Here is a 16,476-nt window from a genome sequence, read left to right on the forward strand (position 1 = left end):
CCCTTATTTTTCATCTCCGGTTTCTGTTACCACATGTAAAAAAGGATGGTTTTGGACTAGATGACTCTCCAGTACTAAATCTATGATCCTACAACTTTTTTTATTTTTTGAGTGAGGCAATTGGGGTTAAGTGACTTGCCCAGAGTCACACAGCTAGTAAGTATTGCCTGTCTGAGGCCGGTGATCCTACAACTTTTATGGGCCCTAATAATAGATCACGAAGCGAATGACCTATTTATTCGATACTTTTGAGCAAACTTTTGCTTGGGGATTTTCGCTGGGGCTAGGTCTAGGCCAGATCTAGCAACTAGGTGGCAGTGAATAGATATACTGCTGGACTTGGAATCAGGAAGTGCTGAGTTAAAATTCTGCCTCAGACATTCGCTGTGTGTTCCTGGGTAAGTCACTTAATTTTTCTCATCCTCAGTTTCCTTATTTGTAAAATGGGAACATTGATAGCACCTACCTTGTTGGGCTGGTTGGGAAGATAAAATGAAATAATGTTTGTAAAAGACATACCTTAAAATCTTATATAAATGCTAGTTGCAATTATTATTATTATTATTATTGTTGTTGTTCCAAAGTGTTAAATACTTGTTGTAGTAGCTGAGTTAAAGTGTTAAATACTAACGTATTAAATAGTTATAATAGCCGAGTTAATTTTTTCATTAAATTGTCTCTGCTGGGGGAAGGAGGGGAAGAGGTCCAGGAGAGGTAGCCATTTTGGAAAGGGAAAAGGACGGAGGAGGAGGCAGGGGAATCGCCTAGAAGGAACCCGAAGCTGGAAAAAAAAATTAAGGTGGGGGTGGTGATATTGGTGTTGGTGTTGGCGTCTCCTTAGCGCGCAGGCGCAGCCGCCCAGGCCGCTTGCCCACGGAACGGTAAACAGTGGGGTCACGTGAGGCGGCCTTGCTCCCTGCCCTCGCGCCGCTTCACGCAGATGGCTGCGGGGTCTCGCGTAGCTGCGGAGACAGCACGAGGCGAGCGACCCCTGGGCCCCGGGCTGGCGGACGGACACGAAGACGACGACGACTAGGAGGACGAGGGCGAGGACGACCAAGACCGCGGCGGTGGTGGTAGCAGCCGCATTGGCGGCCGAGCTCTTGAAGGATAGGAGGCAGCGGCTGCGGCCGCAGCGACGACGACGTCCTGCGCATACCCCCTCGCGGCGGCACCCACCATTCCCCCCTCCTCCGCGGCGGCGGCGGCGGCGGCGTCCACCATCTTCCTCCTGCTGCCAGTGGTAGCGCTCGTCGGGCGGAGCTGGGTGAGTTGCGGCCGCGGCCGCGTCCTGGGAGACAGGCTCCCGTCCCCTCCCCCACCCCTCTCCCAAACACACCTCCTCCAGCTCCTGCCTCCCCAGCCCCGTACCCGGGGCAGTGGGAGCGGCGGACGCTCCGGTCTCCCCTAGCGGTGGAGACAGCGCCTCCCCGGCCTTCTGCGCAACGTCCTCCCGCTCGGGCCCAGCGAGACCGTTTGTAAGGCGGCGGGCTGGGGGGGGCCCGGCCTCGGCCCCTCGGGAGCCCCCACTCTCTGCTGCCCCCTTCCCTTTCCTTCTCTGGAGGCGCGTCGAGCCCTGACTTCTTTCTCAGCCCGCGGGCCTCTTATGTGCGTGGGGCCCCCAGGGAAGGCAGGCTGGCGGGGGTTTCCCCCCCCCCCGCCCCCGGCAGCCGGGCCGATAGGGACAGCCCGGGCCTAAGCGTGGCCTGGCTCGGACCCCGTGGAGAGGGCGAGGGAGCGGCCGGGCGCGGGGGATCGGCGTCGGCCTACACGGCCGCGTCCTGGCGCGCCTGCGGCCGGAGGAGCTAGCCGAGCTTCATCCCCGGTGCCACCTCGCGTGTGCGTGTGTGTGCCTAATGCTGGCCTTGCCGTCGGCTCCAGCCGAGGCGGAAAGCCCACGCATCGTGTCTGTTGAGACACCATGCAATTTAACGAGCCGCTCGTGGTGGGTGTTTTAATAGTGCTAAGTAACTGATCCTCTGACCTTAGAGGGAGGGGACCGGGGGGACAAAATGTTTCTATTAAATTTTAAAATTATGTATTGCTCCAAAGGAACTAGTAACTTTATCAGTATTTTTAGGTAGGTTACCCTCAAAAGTGGGACTATGATTACTTCCTTTTTTTTGCAAAATATTGTAATTAGCATTAATTGCATATCAACTATAATTTTAACAGAACTGTTTATATATTATTTAACATGGAGGGAAAAGATTGCATTTGCCTTGGTTAAAATTTGTATGATCTCTCATGTATGAATTAAATAAACAATTTTAGTTTATGAGGACATAACAGTAAAATACATCACTGCAGTACGTTTTCTCTTCAGTTTGTGTTTTATTTAGTAAAACATAGTCTACCCTCTTCCGGGGTTAGGTGCTGAAGATAAGTTAGCACCTATCTCATTTTTCAATCTGATATAAGAAGAATTATTCAAAGGTGTGAAAAAATGATGCTATTCTTCATTGCTTGATTCACCACATTTTAAAAGTAGCATTTATATAGTACTTTAAGGTTTGCAGAGCGTTTTACATCTGTTGTCTCATTTTGATTCATAAGTGACATCTGACATTGCCAGTGAGGTTTAGGATCCCTGGAGTGGTAGTGGAAAGGATACAAATCAAGAACTGGAAAAGTTGAACACTTATCTTGGAGTTCACGTTGCTTTTCTGGTACACAAAAACTACCATAAAAACTGCGATTTTTCATCCTCACATTGGTTATCAATAATTACATTTACTTCGATTTTTGCTCTCTTGTGTGAGGCACTGTGGTGCAGTGGAAAAAGTACTGTTAAGAGTTGAAGAGGGACAACCTGGGTTGGAATATTGGTTTTCTCACTTACTTGACTTTGAAGCAAGTCCCTTGACATCTGTAAAAGAAGGAGGTTGAGAAGACCTCCATCGTCTATTCTAGTTTTGAAACTGTTGTAATAACTGTCTTTTCTCTCTTGGATTTTTTTCCTTCTATTATAGGTCACCTCTCCTTCCCAGGTTTTATTTTAGCAATATTCCTTTCCTATTCTGATTTTGCTACTTAATCTCTTAACCACATTTTCTCTCCTTTCCTCTACCATAGGACAGAATATCTTGCTACTTACTAAATTACACTTTTTATAAGTGAGTTTTTATTCTGAATCATCCCTACCAGAATTAATTACTTAACAGCCAACAGCCATTAGAATTGAAACTAACTTTGAAACCTGGAACTTGCAAAATTATAGAGTTGCATTTTCATTCATGAAGATTTGCCCTAGGTGCTTTTTAAAAGCAGTTTCTTAAATATGCATCTTTTACAGATGAGGAAACATCTGTATAGGCTAACAAATTGTGACTTGCTTGTGGTCTAAACAGTGGAATACTGATAGAGATAAAGACTGCACTGAGTTAAGTTTTTCAGTATATACTATCTGCTTTGTAGTTTTATAGTATTTATGGCACTAGGATTTTTTCTGGTTGAGAATTGTATTTCATTGCTGAAGAGATGTCTTTTGAGGAAACCCTAATGATTTTTGGCAGTTGTTTAGCAATTTACAACCATGGAGAATTGCGCAGGGCACCATGATGTGAAATAACCTGCTGAGGGTCACAGTCTTAGACAGCACTTGAACCCAGGTCTTCTTGACTGACATTGAAACCTGCCCTCTATCCACTATGCCAAACTTCCTCTAGAATTACATACATTGTTACTTATTTTAACACTTCTACACCCAGGGGAGACTTCATTAGCAAACTTTCTGTACTAATCTATAGGCTGCTTTAGACTCTGAACCTTACTGATTCCTTATTGTCATTGGCATGGCACTTTACCACAGCCTTGCAATTTGGAAACTGATTAGTAATACTTTCCAGATTATTAGGATAAACCTCCGACAACTTTTCCACCTGAACACTGTAGTATTGCTCATCATTTATTTCTAAAAAATACTTAAGAGTTTGAATCCAATCTCAGATACTTCTTACTAGCTCAGTGACCAAGGATAAGCCACTTACCCTCCTAGTTTGTTTCTTCATCTGTAGAATGGAGGTAATAATGGTTGCATGATCAATCTTAAGGCTTGTTCTAAGGAAAGAACTTTCCAACCTTAAGGTGATATACAAAGTCAAATTGATTGACGAGGTTCTGCCGAAAAGAAACTTATTGAAAGAGGCTTTTTGGTTATAAAATACCAAGTATATGAATTTGGCAGTTTAAAAGAAAAATGTTTATGAAATATAAATATGCCGGGTTCAAAACCTGAAAAGAAATCGTGTATGAGAAACAAAGTGCATTCAGTTGGTGGGGCAGTGTATTCTCAATAATAGGACCTAGAATTGTACACAGAAACTAGAAAACAGTGGAATCAGCTCAATTAGTTTTTCTAGCAAAGGTTGATAATTTTTTAGCTTCTGGAACATCTTGTTAATAATAAATGGAACATGAGTGAGTAAATGGAACATTAGCAAGCATCTTTTGTGTTACTGTAGGGGATTAAATATTGGAGAAAATTTGGGAAAATACAGATAGTCTTAATCTCAGATTTTAAACAGTTACAGGGAGATATTCAGAACATACCAGGAAGTAGTAAGTCTAAATTATGAATAAATTAGAATTTTCTAATGTACTAAAACGGATCAGGTTATCCATTTTGACATAGTAATAGGATATATTCCTCTCATAGGTGACATTACTTTGTGTTTACATGTTATTTTAATCTAAAGATAGAGATATTTAGAGATGTGTGGCATGAATTTGTTTTTTTTTCCCCTCCACAGACTTAAAAAAAGCTATAGACTTTTAGCCATTTTTACAAATAAGGAGGTTGATGCTAATGGAAAACTAATATTTTATTCCCTCTGCTTATAAGTGACCCCTCACTTCCAGCTAGTTGTATGTTTTCACCATTGATTACCAAAGTTTTCCACACACCCAGATTTCATAGAAAGTTCATTTAATTGAACAAAATTGGTTGATAAATGCTTATTAAGCACCTGTTTACTGTGTGCCAGGCATTGTGCTAAGCCTAAACCTTGGGGATACAAAGAAAGGTACTAGAAGTCCCTATTTTCAAGGACCTCACAGTCCAACAGGGGAGACAACATGCAAACAAATAGGTACGAACAACTGTAGGATAAATAGGAAATTATCAACAGCAGGAATGCACTAGAAATAAGAGCTTCTTGGAAAAGGTGGGATTTTGTGTAAGACTTGAAGGAAGCCAGAAATGGAGATGAGGGAGAGAATTCTTTGTGTGGAGAATGGCCACTGAAATTCCCAGAACCAAGATGGAATGTCTTGTTCAAGAAACTACAAGGGGGCCCATGTAACTAGATCAAAGAAAATATGGCTAGTGTAAGGTGTAAGAAGAAAGATTTTTTTTGGTGGGGGGAGGATATGGAGAACTTTGAATGTCAAATGGAAGATTTCATATTTAATCATAGAGGTGATAGGGAGCAACTGGAGTTTGTTGAGTAAAGAGATGACCTGGTCAGACCTAACTCTTTAGGAAGATCACTTTGACAGCTGAGTGGAAGATCGACTGTAGTGGGGAGAAACTCATGGCAGGTAGACTGATCAACAGGCTATTGCAAGGGCCAGATGGGAGGTGATGGGGTCCTACACCAGGGTAAATGGCAGTGTCAGAGGAGAGAAAGGGGCTATGAGAGATGTTACAAGATCAACTACAGGCCTTGGCAACAGATTGAATCTACAAAGAGGTGTGCTTTGGGGAGGGGAAAAGAGTGCTATTAGAATTTATAGGATATAGCTAAGATGTAATCTCAGTCATATGAAATCAGTCATACTCACTACCTGTGCAGATTGCACCCCATCTTTTTTTTTTTTTGGTTTATATCTTTTGATAAGTAAGCTGCCAGGTGGTGGTTCTACCCAACATGCTAGTGGGGTGGCTCTTAGGATCTTTCAGATCTGGAAAAGGACAGTAGAAATAATCCAGTCCTCATCCCTTTTGTTTCTTATTCTTGTTACAAGGCTGCACAAGTTCTTTTTCCTCAGAGGTAACTGAGAATACGTGTCTAATGTGCACATTAGACACATAACTATAGTATAAAACACAAAATAAAAGATTAATACATGCCAGCTGTTAAGAGTATTAGTCCTTATCTACAGTTAACTGAGAACCAGTTTATACATCTACATTTGAGTACCAGTTTCTACTTTTGGATTTGGGAAAGAGTCCTTGTTTTTTGACAAAACTTGTCTGATTGTTTAGTAGAGGCGTGGACCTTCCTTGACCTTGAACCAATTTGACTCCTTGAGTTTCACCACCTGTAACATCTGAGGCCCTAATTGTCTATTTGTCTCCTACTGCCACTGCCTCTGGGTACTTTTTACTGTCAGTTCCTTTTACAGTCACCTCTCTCTTTTCCTTCTCAACATACCCAATGCCTCAAGTTACATTTTCTAAGGGTTTTTGTTTTTTAACAAGAATTTTTTTTTTTTTTTTTTAACAAATTCTGGTAAATCCTTATTGCTTCTTGTCCAGGCTGCCTTCTCTCTCCCTGGATCCCCAAGAATTACTGTCATCTTCTCATCTGGGCAAACTTAAGTATGATTTTGCCTGCATGGTCTTTCTATACTGTTTATTGGTTCATCTTTTAATCCCAGGTTTATTCTGAGCAAGTCAGGAAGCCTCTGATGACATGGGAGACTTATAACCACACCAAAATACAAGCAAGGAATTATGAATCAGGTGAAAAGAACTTGTTTCTGTAACCTTAACTCAGAATTTTTCAACCCAATACACAGGTCATCACTAAAACTTAGAAAAGATACTCCTTTCTATAAGTAAATAAAATATGCAAGATAGAGTGGGAAAAATAATTTCTGACTGAGGGTAGTAATTGGTAACACTTCATGGGGCAAGTGTCATTTGGGCAGTCTAAAAGATGGATAGTGTTTCAACAATGGAAATAAAGGGACAAGGGGAAGGGCAGTGAAAGCTTTGGAAAGAATGAGTAAAGGCATGAAAATTAGAAAGAATGAAGGCTTTAGCAAGTAGGTCTATTTTACCTATTCTGTGTTCTAGTTTGGGGAGGGTAGTGTAACAAAGTATAGTGGCCCATATTCTTGAGGGGTTTGGACCTTATTTGGGGAACTGTGAAGAAGAGAAAAACCACAAGGTGAGAGGCCAATTAGGCTATTGAAGTAATATGCATGGTAATAACAGTTTATACTAAGGTGGTAGCAGTGATGACATAAGGGAATCTGATGGGAAGGAGGGTATGGAAGTAGAATTGGTTACTTGGCAACTGGATATGAGTAGTGAGGGAGAGGAAGAAGCTTAAGGTAACACCTAAGTTTAAATAACTGACTGGACAGCCAGAGCCCTGAATCATTTCTTTTTTTTTTCCTCTCTGATTGCAAGAATTAATCAGCCATAGAACACTTGCAATTCTTGAGGTAGGCTTTGAGAGGTATTTGCGTTTCCCTTTCAGAAAATTATGAAGAATATGTTTGGGAAATGTGTAATTGAATTGTAAAGTTATTTGCTTTTTGAGGGTAAAAAATAAACATATATATGCTTTCATTTAAAGATTTTTCATTGCAATTTTTTTACATCATCTATATTTCTTATTGTATTCCTCCTCTCAACCTCCCCTCCCAGAGAGCTATTCCTAAAAGTAAAAAAGAAAAAAAAGGAAAAAAGCAGCAAAATTAACCAACATATTAGAAAAAAAAAATCTAATGTTATATAATATTCTATACCTGTGGTCTTCCACCTGCAAATAAGGTGGGTGTGTCTCTTCTCATCTCTACTTTGGAACACAGCTAGGTAATTATAATTTCACAGTTTTAATTGTTTCATTGTTTTTGTTTACATTGTCGCATATTACATATGAATGTATTTTCCTAGTTCTCTTTTTCAGTTTTACTTTTAAAAATTAATAATTTTTTAAATTAACAACATTATTTTTTTCCATATCTCCTTCCCCCCTCCCCCTCACATGGAGAGGGGAAGTAAAAAAACTAGTAACAAATATCCATAATAAAGCAATACAAATTCTCACATTGATTATGTCCAAAAATAGGTGTCTATTCTGTACCCTGAGTTTGTTACTTTTCAATCAAGAGGTAGGTAGCATGCTTCCTCATCTATATTCATTCTTCATCAGTTTATATAAGTCTTTACATCTCTATCATTTCTTACAGCATAATAACATTTTATTAAATTAATGTGCAAGAATTTATTTAGCTATTCCCCAATCAGTGGTCATCCACTTTATTTTAAATTCTTTGGTACCACACAAAAAATTCTGCTAAAAATATTTTGGTGTGTATGGGGCTTTTCTTTTTATCATTGACTTATTTGTATTTTTGTAGAAGGGAATCCAGAGCAAATCAAATTAAGAGCTGCTACATATTTTGGAATGCAAAGAAGTAAGAAAGTCTTTCTTGGTGTAGGCTTCTACAAATTGTTTTGTATTTGAATATTTGAAAGTTTAAATAACTGTAGAAGAATTAAAAATTCAAGACCAGAAATGCCAAATGAATGTTATAAGCCAGAGGTTCATAAACTTTTTGGTCTTAGGACTGACACCTTTACATTTTTAAAAATTCAGAGCTCCGAAATAGCTTTTGTTTATTTGAGTTATATCTGTCGATATTTACCATATCAGAATTTAAAATGTCTTAAGACTATTATGAAAATAAGTTTGAGTTTGAGGACCCCCTGAAAAAGGGTCTTGGAGACCCACACTAGTATATAGACAAAAACACTACATAGGAGTTGTCTGTCTCAATTCTGAAGGTCAGAAACTCCAAAAAATATAGGTGTGTATGTCTGTACATACACATATATATGTATATTTACATACATGGTATAGCTATAAAGATTACACTTTATTGACTTCATTGATGTTTTTTGTATTACCATAACTTCTCAGTGACTCCCACCTCCACCAAGAGAACCCTGTCTTGTTTAACAAAAAACTTAAGTTTAGTAGAAGAATTCAACACATTACCTATATCTGATACTATAGGCCTTATTCTATATCAGTGATCTATCACATCTCTGCCAAGAGTAGAGAGGCATGCTTTAATATCAATCCCTGAAGTCACGATATATCACTGCATTGATTATGGTGTAAATTGTTTTCTTAGTTCTGCCTACTTAGCTTTGCATGACTTTTTAAAACTTTTGTTTCCTCATACTCATCAGTTTGGATTATATAATAATTGCATTGCAGCCATTTCCATAATTTAAGTTATTGCTGAATCCATGGGTATCCACTTCCAGTTTTTTGCTTCCACAAAAAAGTGGAGCTCTGTCATTTTTGTGTAGGGGACCTTTCAGTCTTTGATCTTCTTGAGATATATACCTTGTAACTGGTTCATTTTTTTCAGCGTTTTAGTGACTTTTATATCTTTAGTGATTTATCTATCTTATGTGATTCCAAATTGTTTTTCAGAACCATTGGACCAGTTCATAGCCCACTAGTTATGCACTCGTGCTTTTGTTCCTGCCTCCTTTTTTCTCTTTGCATGTAAGAAAAACCTTAAATTTAATCAACATTTTTAATTAGCAATTTGGAGCGTTCTTTAATATAGTGGTTGTTAATTTGTATATTTTTCGAAAATTGCTTGTTCATATTTTTTGACCACTTTTCTATTGGGGAATGGATTTTTATATATTTATATAAGAACTTTATCAGAGATTTTTATGAAGCTTTTCCCCTCCAATCAACAGCTTCTCTTCTGGCTGCACTGATTTTGTTAATGCAAAAGCTTTAAACTTATGTAATAAAAATTGTCTGTTTTATATTTCGTGATCATCTTTATGTCTTTGTTAAGACTTCTCCACCACTAAGTCATAGCTGTTCCAGCTACCTCCTTTTCTTTGATTTTTTTTTTAAAGTGACTATATCTATGTAGGTCACTTATCCTTTGACACATTTTTTTTATGTTATAAGATGTTGGGCTGATATAGTATTAATAGTTTCATTCATTCATAATTTGTGTGAGCATCCTGTGAAAAGTAAAAGCAGCAATGGCAAATTTTGTACTTGGTAATTTGTAGTTGTATTTTGTGTGCTTATTTCATCTTTGGAGGAAGTTATTTTTTTTTTTGCATATAACTCATTAGGTTAAAATATGTACTTTTTTTGGAAGGGCTTTGGAAGAGTAAACATTATCTTATGTATTAAAAAATTGGTGGTTATGTATCTGTAAAACAAACCAAAAGTTTCCATTGCTCCTAAGGTTTACATATAGCTTTGGTATTCCTTATTGACAGAACAATATGATTGTTAAACTTCTTGGTCACTACTTTCTTCCAGTTTTTAACTTGTGTCCTCCATCTGCTACTGTTATTTTCCAGCACTGTTGCTTTAACTTCACTGCTGTCTTTTTGGTTCCTGCTTATTTTATTTTGATTCAGAGGGAAGCTAATGACATTGTAGAAAGAACTTTTTATTGAGAGAAGACCTATGTTCTAGGCTCCAGCCATGCCTCTTACTGTGTTACATTAGTCAAGTCACTTAATCTCTTGGCTTCATTTTCCCTATCTGCAAAATGTGAAGATTAAACTAGAATATTTCTAGAGGCTTTTCCAGTTTTAAAAATTGACAAACTTTGAAGAATAGAACATGTTAGAGATCACCTAGTCAGGACTCATTATTTGAATAATTTTCCACATTTTTATATCATTTGGTAAGCTTTATATTCATTATCTCATTTGTTCCTTACAACATCCCTGAAGATAGGTGCTATTATTACTTCCATTTTACAGGTTAGAAAACTGAGACTCAGAGGTCTAAGTGACTTGCCCAGGGTCACATAGTAAGTATCCATGTTTGGATTTGAACAGGATTCTTCCTGACTTCAATCCATTGTTCTTTCCAGTGTAATATAGTGTGGGGTAACTAATGATAACTAACTGGTGCTTGCCATGGATATTTATCTTACTACAAAATGATCATTTCTCTCTCTCTGATGGACTGGATGCTTTGTTGAGCACCACTTTTGAGTCTCATTGTAACATGAAGGTGCTCTTTTAAAGAACAAATAGGAATATAAAATTGATCTGTATAACAGGTCCTTTAGTTTTCACTGATTAGGCGGAACACGTGATGTAGACTGCAGTCTTAATATCATTCCTTAAATGTTAATCTGCTAAAAGACTTAACATATTAAATTTGCGGCTGCTTTGATTACATAACTGCCAGAAGTAATAGGATTCAGATTTCAGGTCTCTATGCCTATTAAAAATTTTGTTGTATTTAAAAGTTGTTTAAAAACAAAATATCTCTGGGATGCAGCCTGGATTGAAATATGTTCCAAGATTTATATTTCTTCTAGCATAACTGTTTCAGAGTCTTTAATAGAAACATGTTGAAGGAAGTTAACCACAAGATTTGTCCGAACATTGGGTTTTCAGTCTTGTTTTGAAGCATAACTTTGTAAAATAGTTGTAGTATAGTTGGATGTTTCTCAGTTCTCTTTTGCTTTTGCAAAAAAGAGTGGATGAGAGAAAATTTTCTTGATTAACCCTATCATCAGTTTGTAAGTAATTGTGTTAAATTTCTTTTTTTATCTAAACTTAAAAAATAACTTCCATTGTCTGATATCAAAGATTTGCCTCACTAAAGACTAGGTACCATTGATTAAATAGTCTTTCCTTAATAGTCTTTCCCCCCCCCCTTTCAATTCTATTGTGCTTCTCCATGGTGTACAAATCTTCACATGTATTAGAGCATGACATAAAACCATTCTTGATTGATTCTTAGGTATGTGTAGTTGATAATTGTTCAAAGAAACTATTTTTACCATTTAGATATATTAGCTGCAACCTGGCAGTTATTTTTTTAAGCTAACATTTTCAAAAGTATTTTAAGAAATACTTCAGATATGGAGAAGCTTCTTCCTTGCCTTACAGTTTATCTGTCTGATTCTATTATTATTGATTTGGCAATTGACTGAGTCTCCAAAGACAGACTTCGTATAGTCAATATAAATCAGCAGTAATAGTTATATTTTAAATACATTCTCTGCAGATGTGCAGCCATCTTCTTAGATCTGAGTTTTTGTGTGGTATTTGGGCTTCTAAGAGATTTTTATGAAGTATGCTTTTGTCATTTGAATTGCAGATTTTTAAATAGATGTTCTGGAATTTATAGGCAGATCCATCTATGGAGAAATTAGTTTAAAGAACGCTGAAAAGGAATTGAGAACTGAATACATTGTCAACTGGGCGTCTAACCTGTGGATGGCCAGAGCCAAGTCTGGTAGGCTAGAAACAGGAGAGTCAGGAATCAAACAAGTTTAATTTCAAAGTGAGGGAAATGGCATGTAAGCAAGGTGGCAAATTAGACACATGTGCTGGGGTCCTGCCCATAGAGGGGGGGAACCCATTTTAGTGTGACTAAACCTTGATTTATATGCTTGTGTCTAGACAAAGAGTCAAACAGTGTAGTATAGTAATAGTAGTGAGGCACAAAAGCAACAGTGAGGCAAGACAAAGAGTCCATTCATAGCAGAGCTTCATGTCTGGGCCTGTTGGTACTTGCCTGAGCTCAGGGACCTTCAGTTCTAGAAGGTGGGCGCAAAGGATTGTTGTTATGCCACGCTCAGGGCACACTTGCTTACTGGGCCTTAGCTCTGGAAAACGGGGTGTCTATTAATATCTTGACATCATAGAGTATTGTTGTGTTATTGGGCCTGGTTTCTTCTGCATCTTACACAAACCAGTCTCATGACTTTTTGTCACAATATATTCTTTTTAATTGTCTAATGTCAGAATAAATGGAGTGTGATAAGGTTGCAAAAAAGATTCAGTGTACACTCTTAACTGTATTATTTCACTTTGATGATGAACTGAGTTTTTTTAGTTTTTAGAGAAGAAAAGAACAGTTCTGATTTTAAATTTGGTTTTTATCCAGTACAATTCAGAAGTAGAATCTGCTTGTGGTATGACTAAGGATATAAATCTTAATGACAGAAAATGGCATTTTAAAAACTAGTAAAAGTCAACCGTTTTTGAGGTTTTAAGAAAATATAGTGAAGATAATTTCTATGAATATTGGACATATTTTAAATGTACTAACTTAGAAAAATGGGAATTTGAGTTTTTCTTTTAGTATTTTTCAATTCATTATGGACTGTACTAATTCTTAAAATCAGTTTAAATTTAAGGTATAAAAGAAAATGCAGAATGGTTTTACTTTTGAAATGTTTCAGCAGATCAATATAGGGAAGGAAGCTTTAGCTTTAGTTAAAATGATGTTTGATGGAAATTGGTTGTTAAACTTAAAAAATTTGCCTCTTTGTATGTTCATACAAGACACACTTAGTTGTCATATATACCAACATCTATTAGTTCTGTTACTGTGAACCCTCTATTAACTAGCATTTCTGTTTAGTGGGAGCTGATTAATTTAAAACATTTCAAGTTTAGGAATAGAAAGAACACTGGTATGGAAATCAGGAGACTTTTGTTCTAGGTTTGAGCCCTTTCACTCACTAGCTGTGTGTCCTTGGGAGAGTCACTTAACCTCTCTAGACATCAATGTCTTCATCTATAAAGTAAGTTGTTTGGTCTAGATGATCCCTAAGGCTCCTTCTTGTCTTCTAACTGAATAACTTAGAAGTTCTTTCTGAAAAAATGTCTTGTGCTCAGCATAGTTTTTAATATAATAACTGCTTTTTATTGTGATTTTTTAAAAGTTGATGAATCATGATTCTGAGAAAGTTGTGTTAACCCAAATACTCCAATTCCATGCACTTAGTTCCTTCTCCTTTGTGTTATAGTTATTTATGTGCATCATTAAATACCCTTATTTGCTGCTACTTCATTGCTACAGATCTTGGTTTATTTATTTGTTTTTCTGGGTATGAAGAGAGTGCCTTCATGAAGATCATCTAGTATCTGAATTTGAATAAATAGTATTAGAAGTGATTTTGAGAGAGCAGTGTGGAATATTGGAAAAGTAGCAGCTAGTGCCACAATGGTAATCAGATTGTAGGCAGCTTGAGAGCAAGAACTCTGTAGATTTGTCTTTGTTTCTTCTAACCAAGCAGTTAAAATTTAATAGATGGTTAATAAGTGTTTGTTGAATTAGTTAAATTGAATTAGTGGACCATGCTGGAAAACTGAGTGAAGACTATATATTTGGATATAAAAGATCTTTCACACCTAAAGTTGAAAACCAATTTTAAGATTATGGATATTTGTATATCCCTGGTGTTCACTTAATTGAATTTGTGCGTGTGATTAAGCTTCAGTAGATTAGCACCTTCAATGTTTCAATATCCAACATGTCATTAATATTAGTATTCTGTCATCCTTCTCAGGTCTTCATGAGTTCCTCTAGTGTGCCCCTCTTCCTCCCCCAAATGTCACTTGTTGACTAATCTTCTGGTGATAAACCTAACTTACCTAGACTGATTATTGAATGACATGCATAGTCATTGGACCCACGTGTAAACCTGCTAAAGTTGTGCCTTGTTGATGAAGCCTTTAAGAACCCAGGGTCATGTCTGTACAAGAGTGAGGCATTGGAGTAGAATTTTAGTGAAATAAACCTAGTACTGAAGCCATTTTAAATGTACAAAGTAAAACATTGTTAAAAAAAAAAAAAAGTAGACATAGATTTGGAGCTGGAAGGGAGCTCTTGATGTCCACTTAGTTCAACTCCCTCATTTTACAGTTAAGGAAATTGAGGTCCAGGGAGGCTGTGACAGGTCAGTCACACAGGTAGGAAGTATCAGAGAGGCAAAATTTGAACGCAGGTTGACTTGAGTCAGTTCTCTTTTCTTTGTACAGTCATTCATTTAAATTGTTCTCATTTTCAAATTTAATAAACATTTGTTAAGCACCTACTAGATAGGCACTTGTTCAGGGTGGAATGAGAATACAAGAAATAAGATTTGATTCTCTGCTTAAAGTGTAATTAAAGGTAAAGTCTTTTGTTGTTTGGTTGTTTTCAATCATGTCTGACTCTTAATGACCCCATTTCTTGGCAGAGATGCTGGAGTGGTTTGCCATATCCTTCTCTAGCTCATTTTATAGATGATGAAACTGAGACAAACAGGGTTAAGTGACTTGCCTCCAGGGTCACACAGCTTAGTCTTCCTGATTCCAGGCCCTGCACTCTACTGTTCTATCTGACTGCCTTTGGGTCAAGTCTTAAGGAATACCTAAATGAAACTTGTACAGTATTTGTCTCTCCATTCCCTCCTTCCCCCTCCCCTCTCAAAAAAAAACCCCAAAACAAACAAACAAAAAAACCAAAACAAAACAAAAAACTTGGTAATAGTTTGAGATAGTTGAAATCAGCATTGTATTTTTCTGTTGACTTAAGTCTGGTCATAATTATCCAGTATTTACAAACATATTTTAGAATGTGTTGTAGTTGAATGGACTTTTCAAAAGTATTTCATTGTCTTCAATGGTTAGTTGGGAGACATGGATGCTCCTTTTTACTGGTACAGATTGTACCCCTTGAATGGGTTTTTATAGTTGGATATCATCTTTCTAAATCTTCCTCATTTTGCAGGCGAAGAAACAGCTCAAAAGGGTTAAATTTTTAAAAATTCAATTTTATCTTTAGTTCCAAATTCTCCCCCTTTCTCTGCCCCTCCTCTGTTTCTTGAGAAGGCAAGAAAAAACTCATTACAAATATGTATAATTATTCAAAATAAATTTCCACATCAACCAAATTTTTAAAAAAGGGCAAGAAAAAGAAATAGAAGAAAATATGCTTCAGCCTATGCTTTTAGTCCATCCATTCTCAATCTGGAGGTAAATAGCATGTTTCACCATGAGTCCTTTGGAATTGTTGGTTGGTCATTGTGTTGATCAGTTATCAAGTCTTTCAGATTTGATTAGCTTTACAAATATTGCTGTTACTGTATAAAATGTTCTCTTGGTTCTGCTTACTTCACTTTACATCAGTTTCTACAAATATTCCCAGAACAATACTATTACAGCAAAATAGTATTACCTTGTATGCATACATCCTCAACTTGTGCATCCATTCTCTAATTGATAGGTATATCCCTCAGGTTCCAATTCTTTGCCTTATAAAAAGAGTTGTTATAAATGTTTTTGTAGATTTGAATCCTTTCCTATTTAATTTCTTTGTAGCATAGGAATGATATACCTGGTGTACCTAGCATTGCTATCACTGGGTCATAGTGTATATGCAGAGTCTTTTGGGCATAGTTCTGGATTGTTTTCCACAATGGGTTGACTAGTTCACAACTTCACCTGCAGTGCATTAGTGTACCTATTTTCTCACATTTCCAGCATTTGTCATTTCCTTTTTTGTCATCTTAGCCAACCTGACAGTGTGAGATGGTAGCTCAGAGTTGCTGTAGTATGTATTTCTGTAATTATTAGTGATTTAGAGCATTTTTTCACATGGTCATTGATAACTGGTTTCGTCCTCAGAGAAGTTGAATGGTTTGATTGCAGGTCTTCTGAATACAGATCGTGTGTGTGTGTGTGTGTGTGTGTGTGTGTGTGTGTGTGTGTGTGTG

The 16,476-nt window shown here is 37.4% G+C and overlaps 1 protein-coding gene across 4 annotated transcripts in view; it reads left to right on the forward strand.

The window, feature by feature from the left end:
- The first annotated feature begins 1,185 nt into the window (after positions 1 to 1,185).
- PHF3 (PHD finger protein 3) overlaps positions 1,186 to 16,476 on the forward strand; it is a 100,091-nt gene continuing 84,800 nt past the window's right edge. The window contains exon 1 of one of the 4 annotated variants that reach the window (XM_027852882.1): positions 1,186 to 1,267. The gene's annotated coding sequence lies outside the window, so the exon portion shown is untranslated. Of the gene's footprint in view, positions 1,268 to 1,930; positions 1,946 to 16,476 lie in introns of those variants that run through there. The other 3 variants (XM_027852879.1, XM_027852881.1, XM_027852880.1) reach the window with 3 other exon arrangements.

This window comes from Vombatus ursinus, unplaced genomic scaffold (genome assembly GCF_900497805.2).
Source record: "Vombatus ursinus unplaced genomic scaffold, bare-nosed wombat genome assembly UNPS02009835.1, whole genome shotgun sequence".
Taxonomy (NCBI): Eukaryota; Metazoa; Chordata; class Mammalia; order Diprotodontia; family Vombatidae; genus Vombatus; species Vombatus ursinus.